The sequence below is a fragment of the Bactrocera dorsalis genome, chromosome 5 (assembly GCF_023373825.1).
Source record: "Bactrocera dorsalis isolate Fly_Bdor chromosome 5, ASM2337382v1, whole genome shotgun sequence".
Lineage (NCBI taxonomy): Eukaryota > Metazoa > Arthropoda > Insecta > Diptera > Tephritidae > Bactrocera > Bactrocera dorsalis.
The window spans coordinates 33252805-33266184 of NC_064307.1; the positions used below are offsets into that span (position 1 = coordinate 33252805).

The 13380-nt window shown below is 37.9% G+C and overlaps 1 non-coding gene across 1 annotated transcript; it reads right to left on the minus strand.

The window, feature by feature from the left end:
- Nucleotides 1-11918: 11918 nt before the first annotated feature.
- Trnas-gcu (transfer RNA serine (anticodon GCU)) lies at nucleotides 11919-12000 on the minus strand. Its single transcript has one exon. It is a non-coding gene; the product is annotated as a tRNA-Ser (tRNA).
- Between the last annotated feature and the right edge of the window lie 1380 nt (nucleotides 12001-13380).

The following is a 13380-nucleotide window of genomic DNA, read 5'->3' on the forward strand; positions in this document are numbered from 1 at the left end:
CTCATTGTAGTATATGTACACATAACGTAGATATATTTCATGAAACGTGTTGAAAGAAACAGGTAATTTTGTAGAATTCCACAGCGATTAACTCTAAAGATAAATTTTGCAATCAATGCTCTTTCATTGAATAAGCCGAAAGTCAAAAGAATTGCATGACATCTGCTTGTGCTCACTCACCTTCGTTATTGATAGCATAAGTCAATCGAAGCTGGCACTCACAAAGCGCAATCGCTAAATTATTGGATTCCACAAAGAGTTACGCAAACAATGTATTTGAACTCGGTGGAAAAATTTTTGGTTGTATTTTTTACTTCTTCTTGCAGCTCGAACATGAAAGTGTGTGCGCCACATTTATTTTCACTAGCGAATATGCAAACGTAAAAATATGAAATAAATGCGTTCAAGTAAAAGTTATTTAATCCGGCAAAGAATTATTTCAACAACTATTTTGGCATTCCACTGAAAGTGGTTTTGGAATGCTAACTTAAAATTACCTGCAAAAGATAGAGTGGCGATTTGGAATTTTTTTTTTCTCTTTATACAATCTATAAGTGCTAAAGTACAGTAGCAGACCCTGAAAATATATGATTTTTTGATTTTATTTAAAAATGATTGAAAAAAACTATACCTACTCTAACAAAATTTGTCTTGAAACTAGATTTATTAAGAATTCCCAACATAAATAAATATTTTAGTTAAAAATAAATTTTTCCATATTTGTTTCGAAGTCAAAACAAAAATTATGCGATATTTCAATTTCCAATTTGATGCTAATAAATTTTTTCTGAACACTACGAAAGAGACATCAAAATGTATTTAATTAATATTTCGTATCGCCTCCTTTGTTTTTAATAACGGATCTTATTCGTTCGGGGATTGATTCAACTAACTACTACAACATTTTTTTTACTCTTGCGACCAGTTGCTACAGAATAAATTTCTTATTCACATGAATGTATCATCTAAAAGCTTCTTCTTCTTAATTGGCGTATACACCGCTTATGCGATTATAGCCGAGTTAACAACAGCGCGCCAGTCGTTTCTTCTTTTCGCAACGTGGCGCCAATTGGATATTCCAAGCGAGGCCAGGTCCTTCTCCACTTGGTCCTTCCAACGGAGTGGAGGTCTTCCTCTTCCTCTGCTTCCCGCGGCGGGTACTGCGTCGAATACTTTCAGAGCTGGAGTGTTTTCGTCCATCCGGACAACATGGCCTAGCCAGCGTAGCCGCTGTCTTTTAATTCGCTGAACTTTGTCAATGTCTTCGTATATCTCGTACAGCTCGTCGTTCCATCGAATGCGATATTCGCCGTGGCCAACGCGCAAAGGACCATAAATCTTTCGCAGAACTTTTCTCTCGAAAACTCGCAACGTCGACTCATCTGTTGTTGACATCATCCAGGCCTCTGCACCATATAGCAGGACGGGAATTATGAGTGACTTATAGAGTTTGGTTTTTGTTTGTCGAGAGAGGACTTTGCTTCTCAATTGCCTACTTAGTCCGAAGTAGCACCTGTTGGCAAGAGTTATCCTGAGTTGGATTTCTAGGCTGACATTGTTGGTGGTGTTCAACGGCATACGCCAGCAGTTGTACACTCTTATAGAAGATAGTACCTTCTCTGTTGAGTTTTGCAGCTCGAACAATTTTCTCCAGAAGCAAGTTGAAAAAGTCGCACGATAGGGAATCACCTTGTCTGAAACCTCGTTTGGTATCGAACGGCTCGGAGAGGTCCTTCCCGATCCTGACGGAGCTTTTCGTGTTGCTCAACGTCAGTTTACACAGCCGTATTAATTTTGCGGGGCTACCAAATTCAGAAATCGCGGCATAAAGGCCGCTCCTTTTCATGCTGTCGAAAGCAGCTTTGAAATCGACGAATAGGTGGTGAGTGTCGATTCTCCTTTCACGGGTCTTTTCCAAGATTTGGCGCATGGTGAATATCTGGTCGGTTGTTGATTTACCAGGTCTGAGGCCAAACTGATAAGGTCAAATCAGTTTGTTGACGATGGGCTTTAATCTTTCACACAATACGCTCGACAGAACCTTATATGCGATGTTGAGGAGGCTAATCCCACGGTAGTTGGCGCAGATTGTGGGGTCTCCTTTTTTATGGATTGGGCAGAGCACACTTAGATTCCAATCGTTGGGCATGCTTTCGTCCGACCATATTTTACAAAGAAGTTGATGCATGCTCCTTATCAGTTTTTCGCCGCCGTGTTTGAATAGCTCGGCCGGCAATCCATCGGCCCCTGCCGCTTTGTTGTTTTTCAGGCGGGCAATTGCTATTCGAACTTCTTCATGATCGGGCAATGGAACGTCTGCTCCAGTCATCGATTGGGGTATCGGGTTCGCCTTCTCCTGGTGTTGTGCGTTCACTGCTATTCAGCAGGCTGGAGAAGTGTTCCCTCCATAATTTAAGTATGCTCTGGGCATCAGTGGCTAGATCACCTTGGGGGGTTCTACAGGAGTATGCTCCGGTCTTGAAACCTTCTGTAAGCCGCCGCATCTTTTCGTAGAATTTTCGAGCATTACCCCTGTCGGCCAGCTTATCGAGCTGTTCGTACTCACGCATTTCGGCCTCTTTCTTCTTCTGTCTGCAAATGCGTCCCGCTTCCCTCTTCAACTCTCGGTATCTATCCCATCCCGCACGTGTTGTGGTCGATCGTAACGTTGCGAGGTAGGCAGCCTGTTTTCTCTCCGCTGCGACACGGCACTCGTCGTCGTACCAGCTGTTCTTTTGCATTTTCCGAAAACAAATGGTTTCGGTTGCAGCTGTACGTACGGAGTTTGAAATGCCGTCCCACAGTTCCCTTATACCAAGTTGTTGATGAGTGCTCTCAGAGAGCAGGAGTGCAAGCCGAGTAGAGAATCGTTCGGCTGTATGTTGTGATTGCAGCTTCTCGACGTCGAACCTTCCTTGTGTTTGTTGGCGTGCGTTTTTTGCTGCACAGAGGCGGGTGCGAATCTTAGCTGCAACAAGATAGTGGTCGGAGTCGATGTTAGGACCTCGGAGCGCACGCACATCTAAAACACTGGAGACGTGTCTTCCGTCTATCACAACATGATTGATCTGGTTGGTGGTTTTTCGATCCGGAGGCAGCCAGGTAGCTTAATGGATCTTCTTATGCTGGAATCTAGTACTACAGATAACCATATTTCGGGCCCCGGCGAAGTCGATCAGCCTCAACCCGTTTGGGGAAGTTTCCTCGTGGAGGCTGAATTTACCGACCGAGTTTTCGAAAGAAAAGTTCTGCGAAAGATGTATGGTCCTTTGCGCGTTGGCCACGGCGAATATCGCATTCGATGGAACGATGAGTTGTACTAGATATACGACGACATTGACATAGTCCAGTGAATTAAAAGACAGCGGCTACGCTGGCTAGGTCATGTTGTCCGGATGGACGAAAACACTCCAGCTCTGAAAGTATTCGACGCAGTACCCGCCGCGGGAAGCAGAGGAAGAGGAAGACCTCCACTCCGTTGGAAGGACCAAGTGGAGAAGGACCTGGCCTCGCTTGGAATACCCAATTGGCGCCACGTAGCGAAAAGAAGAAACGACTTGCGCGCTGTTGTTGACTCGGCTATAATCGCATAAGCGGTGTCTACGCCAATTAAGAAGAAGAAGAAGAAGAAGTACCAAAGATACCTTCTTTGCCCACCCTGCCGTTGAAGTCGCCAAGCACGATTTTTACATCGTGACGGGGGCATCTCACATAAGTGCGCTCCAAGCACTCATAAAAGGCATCTTTGGTCACATCGTCCTTCTCTTCCGTCGGGGCGTGGGCGCAAATAAGCGATATGTTGAAGAACCTCGCTTTGCTGCGGATTGTGGCTAGACGTTCATTCACCGCAGTGAATGATAGTACTCGGCGACGGAGTCTCTCTCCCACCACGAATCCCACACCAAACCTGCACTCCATTATATGGCCACTGTGGTAAATGTCACAAGGACCTACTCGTCTCTGTCCTTGTCCCGTCCATCGCATTTCTTGGACGGCGGTGATGTCAGCCTTTGTTTTCACGAGGACATCAACCAGCTGGGCAGCGGCACCTTCCCAATTAAGGGACCGGACATTCCAGGTGCATGCCCTCAATTCGTAGTCCTTATTTCGTTTGCCATGGTCGTCATCAAAAGGGGGGTCTCTCATCCGAGGCTGTTTACACTTTTTCATTGGGGGTGTTTTTTTACGTGGCGGGTCCCAAACCCAGCGCACAAACCTAAGTAGGGGATATTTCGCCTTCTCACTTTAGCTCGCCTTCAAACCGATGTTCTTAGGCTACCCAGAGGATACTTGGTCAAAGACCGGAAGTCGTGAGCTGCTTGAGTCACATGTAAAAGAATCGTTTCTGGCCACTCCCAAGTGAATGGTAATCAGAGAACTTTCCTCACTTGCGTGAACTTCTACACATGACTCCATCCTCCCATCTAAAAGCAAATCAATAAAAAAATTCAATAAAGGGTTAAACATAAAAATATATAAATGATCAAGATGATGAGTCTATCTGTCCGTCCGCGCAAGCTGTAACATGAGTATAAATGAAGATATCTTGATGAAACTTGGTACACATTTTCTTTGGCAAAAAAATTACAATCTGCCATTAACCTAAAACTTATAAAAAGTTACAACTAAGCACTAAATTAAGATATAAAACTCTAATTTGGCACAGGGGATTGCATTAGCAAGGAGCACCTGTGGGCAAAAATTTTGAAAAATAAGGCGTGATCCCGCCATCTAATAAATTTAATGCACATATCTCCTAAACTACTAAAGCTTCAACAACAAAATTTGCCTAGCGCAAATACCATAAGAACCCCTGCCGACAGTGTGAAAATTGATGAACACCACTCACTCTCCACATAACGATACTGTTAAAAACTACTAAAACTGCGCTTTAATGGTGATAAATCAGTTACTAAATACGCCAGAGACATAAAATTTTACTTCCCAGATGGTATGAGAGGGCTTAATGGGAGCTGATATGTGGCACCGCTCACTTCTTGGAGAAATCACATAACTCCGCCGATTTCGACAAAATTTGACAAATTTTAAATAATTCCATTAAAGTAAATTGCCCAAATTTAACTAAAACTATATAACCTCCTAGGTACCGATTATATGGACCCCAGTATCTATAGTTAACTTTTGACCGAAAATATGGGACACTGTATGGAACATTGTACAATTGATATTCAAACAGAATCCTTTCCTGACGATGGTAAAGATTGACAAAAAGATTTGTAAAGGTTGGTAAAAGGACGAAAATTTCAGAGTGTGTTTTAGTCAGGACATTGACTCATCTATCCTTCTGCCTTAAATGTGTTGGCTGACTTTACTCTATATGATTGTAAGTGTGCTATTTTAATGAAACCCAGGAAGGACGTGGCATGACAATAGGAAATAGATAAAATGGGATCGGTTGTACACCAAATCCCATATACTAGATTTGATGATTTGGTTTTTCAAACAAATCTTATACCGAATTTGTCGGTCATTGTATGAGTTACTATATAAAGAATATGAAAAAAAATTGCTTGTACTCCGATCCTCTGGTTGATATTTTACTCTCTAAGGTATTTGCCTAGCTTGGTCCTGGCAAGTTGCAAGGGTATAAAATGTTCGGTTGCACTCGTACTTGGTCCTTCTTTACTTGTTTCCTAATTCATGATGTGTCAGATGTTTTTATGGACTTTATATGGAGATTGTTCCCAAACCAGTCCAGTGATAGAACATGCTGCAGAATCATCGTGAAAAATTATGTTGTCCATATCGGAAAATTGTTGTTTTTTAATTAGGTTAATATTTTCTTAAGCCATCTTTACAAAAGCCTGCCGACTCCACTCCTGCATAACGGTACGTCTAACATACTTAATATTTAAACTTTCACTAACTTCGCGAGGTATATTTTGGATTCGTTTGATTAATATAACTCTTTTCCAATTCTCTTTGGTCTAGGTTTTGCATATTTTAGTCCATTTGGCGGCATTTTTGTCGCATTTTCTTTGTTAAGAGTTGTTTTTGGCTGACCGTTTTCTTGGAGTCATCGTCGTACAGCTCGCGTACTGATTTCGATTTCATTTATTTTTTGAACTTCGCTTCTGATGTCTTCAGCGATTTTGAATCGATCATAAATAGGGTAGTACTACTTAAGTAGTCTCCTTCGGGAGTCCAGAACCAGATTTGCGTTTTATAGACCTAATCTTCACATTTTGATGAAAGAGAGCACCGATAGACGTTTGGCAAATTTTCCTTTTTAATGAACTCAATTTTTGAGATTGCAAAGCCAAATTGTGGCCCTTTCTTTTTTTGTTTTATTTGTAGCCCCGTGCAGACTCAAAGAAATGAACAAAACTGTTTTATTGAAGCTGAACATTGTACTTACTGTAATAAATACTTACTTGTAAAATAGAACTTCATTTGGTAATACAATATCGATTTCAAGTCATTAAAACCAAACCTCCGGTTTTTTGTCAGCTACTGTATAAGTAATATAAGAGAATTTTCAATGCAAACGATTGCTACCTCTCTCCTCTTTCACTCTTGTTACGGATACGTAAAAGTAAATAAATTGATCGAATAGTTCTATTTTCTTGGGGTATTGAATTGATACTATACATGCGTTTACTCCAAATTACTTTCATGTTTTTATCATAAATTCTTTTCACTTCTGAAAAATCTTCAGGGCACGTGATAAAATAGTATTTTTAATTCATCAAAATATGTAAAGTAGAAGATAATGACGTCAAAGCCCAGTATATATTATAAATTTAAAATATTACCACTGAACTTATACAAACGCATCCTTAATACTTCCTTATCGACCATAGATTAAAAGACCTTATGATATAATATCTCCTGCCCTAGTATACCCATCTACATATGTACATACATATATGCAATAGTCTAATGACACCGGTATGTACAATATAATACTACACATACTTCAGTACCAGAAATTAATTGATTAATGTTCAAACTTGAAAAATTCTCACAGCAAATTTTTAACTTTTAATTCATGCCGAAAATAATTTCTTCTTTATTTCTGTCGCACAAGGCTGCTTTGTAAACTTCCGTAATGGATATTAATTTATTTATTCAAGGGATTACCTCAGGCTGTCATCCGATTTGTTGTTGTTGATGTTCATTTTCTGTCACAAAAGAACACAGCTGTTGACCACTGACTGATTGATTAGTGTAAGCGCCTTTGTGGTCGTTTACGAATATTTTTGTTGACCTATTTTACTGCTGGATGATTTTCTGAACATTTTTTCTATTCCCTGTTTGCTGTGATATTGCATTTTGGGTTAAGAACTTGCTAACTGTCAACCGATTAGGAGCATTGGTCTTTTGATTTCATGGCTTCGGAAGTAGTTAAATAAAACAAAAACAAAAACAAGTAAGAAAATACTAAGTTCATGTGTAATCGAAGATGTATACTTTTGCAACCCACAAGAATCAAAGCTCCGGAAATTACTTAATGCGCTAATTAAACGCTATATTTTTTCTTTAAATTTCGCAACAGAACTCAACATTGAGTACAAGTGATTTATTTATGTCATAAACTTAGACTTGGTTCTGTTGCTATATTTTAGTTTGCACCAGTTGAATTATATTCAAAATATCTTCAAAAGAGAAATGTGAATATTAACTCTTCCGAAGAGGTTAAATTTAGTATATAACGGGTGATTTTTTTGAGGTTAGGATTTTCATGCATTAGTATTTGACAGATCACGTGGGATTTCAGACATGGTGTCAAAGAGAAAGATGCTCAGTATGCTTTGACATTTCATCATGAATAGACTTACTAACGAGCAACGCTTGCAAATCATTGAATTTTATTACCAAAATCAGTGTTCGGTTCGAAATGTGTTTTATCGACAAATTTTGTTCAGCGATGAGGCTCATTTCTGGTTGAATGGCTACGTAAATAAGCAAAATTGCCGCATTTGGGGTGAAGAGCAACCAGAAGCCGTTCAAGAACTGCCCATGCATCCCGAAAAATGCACTGTTTGGTGTGGTTTGTACGCTGGTGGAATCATTGGACCGTATTTTTTCAAAGATGCTGTTGGACGCAGCGTTACGGTGAATGGCGATCGCTATCGTTCGATGCTAACAAACTTTTTGTTGCCAAAAATGGAAGAACTGAACTTGGTTGACATGTGGTTTCAACAAGATGGCGCTACATGCCACACAGCTCGCGATTCTATGGCCATTTGAGGGAAAACTTCGGACAACAATTCATCTCAAGAAATGGACCCGTAAGTTGGCCACCAAGATCATGCGATTTAACGCCTTTAGACTATTTTTTGTGGGGCTACGTCAAGTCTAAAGTCTACAGAAATAAGCCAGCAACTATTCCAGCTTTGGAAGACAACATTTCCGAAGAAATTCGGGCTATTCCGGCCGAAATGCTCGAAAAAGTTGCCCAAAATTGGACTTTCCGAATGGACCACCTAAGACGCAGCCGCGGTCAACATTTAAATGAAATTATCTTCAAAAAGTAAATGTCATGAACCAATCTAACGTTTCAAATAAAGAACCGATGAGATTTTGCAAATTTTATGCGTTTTTTTTTTTTAAAAAGTTATCAAGCTCTTAAAAAATCACCCTTTATAAACCCCATAATTTTCTCTTCATTTAGTTTCACTAAAATTCACCCATTGTGACCAACTTGAGCGGTTTAAAACGGGAGTATGGTGGACAAAGATAGAGACGGGCTGATTGAACTAATTTGCTCAGGTATATTTTCATAAAAATATATTAGGTTTATTCTCTTTCAATATATATCCATAAATTAGATAAGTTAGGAATCTTGTGAACATACAAGTACTTGGTGTAATCATAAGCTTATGAAAGTGTGTGCCATACATATGTACATGTAAATTCAAAAAAGTTTTCATCTCTATAATGAAAGAAGAAAATTATATTTTAAATGTGTTCAGTCTTTTGAAATCAAATTAAAATCGTTATGAAAAAGTCCATTTAAAATAAGCTTTTCGGTTTTAATTTTAGTATTTAAATTAGTATTTGTAAAAATGAACATGTAGTTAATAATTTCTTATTTAATAAATTTCTTTGTAAAATAGCATTAACCATTTACACTAGTAAACTAAACTCAAACTCAAAGAGGCAAGGTAATTGAAATTCTTTCAAATAAAAATGTTAAACCTATCCTAATCCTCTTTGTAAACTCTATTATTAACTCATTCACTTCACATTTTTGAATAAACTTTTTCGGAGGTGGCAACCAACGCTTACTAACTGCTTATACTCGTATGCTTTCCTTCACCCATAAAGAGGAAGCGAGTGGATGTGAGGTTGTGTGGCATACTACAACAACTGCAAAAGCATAACCAATACTTGACTTCTATTTTGAACTCACAACACAACAAATCATAAAAACTGACCTAGAGCAATGCAAATAAAATTGCTTTATGAAAAATGAGGGAACATGACCGCATGCGAAATTACGAACTGCGCGGTTGAACTCCGCGGAAAAGTTCAAATTGGAAGTATAAGTTTAGTGACTACATGGTTAGAATGCTCGAACAAGAAAAATATATTAACATGTTGGTAAAAAATTTTTCAGTTGTAAGTTATGTATACAAAAGGTTGTATATAGTAATTAAGGCATATACATATACTTTTATAATATAATATATATAATATATTGTATATTAGAAAAAAAATTTTATAAAATAGAAACTTTTCTGATTTAAATTACTGTAAACTGAGCTAACTGAAAAACAACTTCTTTGGTGCAAGCATGAGTTTGCGCAGATCCATATATCGGTATCTTCAGCGCATTTCAACAGCTCAGAATATGGCTAACTTCACATACAAATCCTTGCATATTGCATTTGCGTATATAAGGATGCTGCATGAACCACGTCAACGAGTATTTGCCGTGCAACGTTTGCAGAATAAATTATGTGCACCATGTTTTCAGAAGTAGCAAAAAAATTATAAAGGTAAAAATATGGGAGAAATTTGCAAAAATTATATTAAATTGTAAATTCATTTATGCACGTGCGAAAATGATCAGATTTCGAAAGCAAATTTAGAAAATGACACATACACATAGTGTACAATCGCTATGAAAGGTAAAGAGGTATCTCGCAAGGTGGGGTTATATATTATTCACTCTAGATTTTTGTGGTACTTCAATGATCTGTTGTCGGACATATTAAGTGTTCTAGAGAGAAACATTCCAAAATACGCTCTCATTTCGACGGCGTGATATGTGAGAGGGGTGGAATCGCTGGAGAAGATGCCCAGTGAACTTATTTACGAATTGAACGAAGCGCAAGGGGAAGAGGATATCTTTGTTCAGGAGCTATTAATCAGTTCTAGTTTCAAATGGTTCAACTCAAATAATCAAGATAGCTGTAGATGCATTTCTTCGCAGGGCAGCTTCTTTTAGGGGTTATGTTTCCACTTCGATAGCAAAGCTCGGTGACAGTGAAAATGTTAAGCCGATGAGCTTGCGAAAAAGGAACCTTATCAAAATTCCATCAGGATAAGAATGAGAAAGGGCTTCCCTTTATTTGTGCATTCGTAACGTAAAGCTGTGGGCATCGCACGAACTCAGCAAACGTTGGTCATCAACCAGCACTTATGGGTTTTAGACCACTACTAATTTTTGAGATAAGCGAAATGATCTACCGGTCACATTTCCGCCATAATCTCATATTTTAAAGGGAAAGAATATATGGTTCTTAGGCGCGCGTACGCTCGCAACGCCTAAATAAAATTCCTAAAAACGTACATTGGCAACTAGTTACACACAGATTATGTCCTGCTCTAATTTCTTATGTTCATTTCTCATTCAATCTCTGTCTAGCCTTAAGGGATTACATGGGTTTGCTCGGGTAAAAAACAGCATTTTTGCAACAATTTTTTTCTCATATAAAAATCAAGTACTTTATTAGAATTTTTAATTGTTACCAACCTAAACTATTAAAAAAGAAATTCTGTAATTTTTGAAAAATTAATTGTAAACTCGGCCATTGCGACGCCATTTCCGATGAACCCGCGAAAAAAAAATGCGCTTACGTTGGTAGAATAACTGCTTAGAGAATCATCTAAAGGGAAAAAATATGTGCTTTAGTTAAAACCGTTAACTTAGAACTTGAACTAAGAAAAAAAAACTGAAAATGGGATTTTTGGCACATATTAAAAAAAAATAAAATTTCAGTCAAAGTTTCACGAAATTTTGTTTGTTTTTTCAAATAGTTATAATCGAAAAAAACTCCTGTGTCTCAGTCTTTAAGAATTTACCTCAAAGACCTGTGAAAATTTCATGAAGAAATCTTTCCAACCGACTTTAAAACACAGTTTCAGGAAAAACGCGTTTAAAGACCGCGCACTTACCCAATCTAGCCTCGAACGTACAAGTTCTCAAAGTTGTATCTCAGAAACTGTTACTCGGATCAACTTCAATACTCTAGAGGTGTTGTAGAATTTAATAAGATCACGGAAAAAAATACATTTTTTCAAACTTGTAAACCCGTATAACCCCTTAATATTACATTCCAGTAGATGCACTAAGTAATTTGCCTGAACCATTGCCAAAACAGTTCTAATACATATTCAATAACCGATCAGTTCAGCTCATCGTCCACCAAAATCATGTTATAAATTTAATTACATGCTACTTGAAACCATTTTTAGTGACTTAAGAAGCATTTTCTGTCGAAATAACCCCAACTGCCCAATCGTCACAGGAAATGTTAACACAAGGTTACATCCCAGTGGTGTCAGTTAGTTTAAGAGCTGGTGTAAATATATACTCGTAACTACATACCCATAACTCCCAAAAATTATAAAAAAAAACAGGAATTATCTTTGTTTATTTGAAGCTCTTCTTTAATCGTAAATCAACACAAACATTTATTTATTAGATAAAACATGTGATTGATCGACGAGGATGGGATTCGAACCCACGCGTGCAGAGCACATTGGATTAGCAGTCCAACGCCTTAACCTCTCGGCCACCTCGTCAGTTTTTGAAGAAGAATTTTGTCTGAGCATTACTCTAAAATACTCCGTAAAAAATAGAGACGTAGTGCAGAGGAAAACAACTGTCCCAACTTTTCGTATCTTACACCCTTTTTAAGAAAACAAGAAGTTTAAAAATAGCATCCCGCCCTCACCACACAAGTAATTAAAGTACGTAAGGATGAGCTAAGTTAAGGTGTCTGTTTTCAAACAGTATTGTATTAACCACCGGTGGATTTTGGAACATTTAAGGTTAATTTTCTGCAGGACTTAATGTTGTTTTAACATTTTCAAATTGGAAAACTTTTTCAAATACAAATACTTCTATGTTGTTGTTTATGAGCCGCTGCGAAAATTACCCCAATATGGTCTTTGTTATCCCCATTGTTTTCGTCGTTATTGTTACCGTTATTGAAATGTTTTGTGTGTGCGTAAGTTTTCGACCCACTGCAGTTGTTCAAAATTGTTATTGGGTGATAATTGAATTGCTGTTAACGATATGGATATTCTTCTACGATGTATTGTTATGAGTATAACGATTTTAATTTCGTTCACTTAACAGTAGTGATAAATGCATTGATTATTAAATGCTGTGATATTAAATGATTAGTGCACGGCAAGTATGATATGGGTCGGTACAGAGTATTTAGCAACTTAATGTTGGTTCAATTTAGTATTTTTTATAGCGCAATGCGCATTTTTATAATCTCTCAAAGTGTAACAGAGAGTTTTTTCTCACCTAACGTTATTAAAAACAACACATAAACTAATCTTAGAGAGATATCGAGCTATAATCAGGATAGCGAAACGAACTCATATCCTTTGGTCCACATATTTGATATAATTTTATCTAGTCATCTTCTGACATCGCGGTTAAAGCATATTGAGATCAACCGATTTCAAACGGCCTTTTCTATGGCACAGCCATAAAAATAGCCTTTAGGCACATGAAACAAGTAAGGAACAAATTTACAAAATAATTTGTTCCAAGGGTTAAAGGGTGGGCACCATTCCCTGAATTACACATTTGGGGCATAAATTTCACAGACGCGGAAAGCGGTGTTTTGTCCACAAGATCCCAAATAACTTTTTGCCAGCGAATGATATCTTTTCATGCATACTAAAAACTATGTAAGTGTTTGATGTACGCAAGCTGTCATGCACTAGTGAGATGTTGCAAAGCACTGCTATTATCACAATATAAGAAGCACCTACTATAGAATCCAAGCTGAAAAAATAAAATGAAATTGAGAAATATACATACATATGGTGTAAGTTAAAAAGAAAGAACACATGTCGCATTCAAGTATCCAAAACTAAACAGACAAACTTGTTTATTTGTACAACAAGCATTGACATTGCAGACAGGTCAGAGTGTTATTC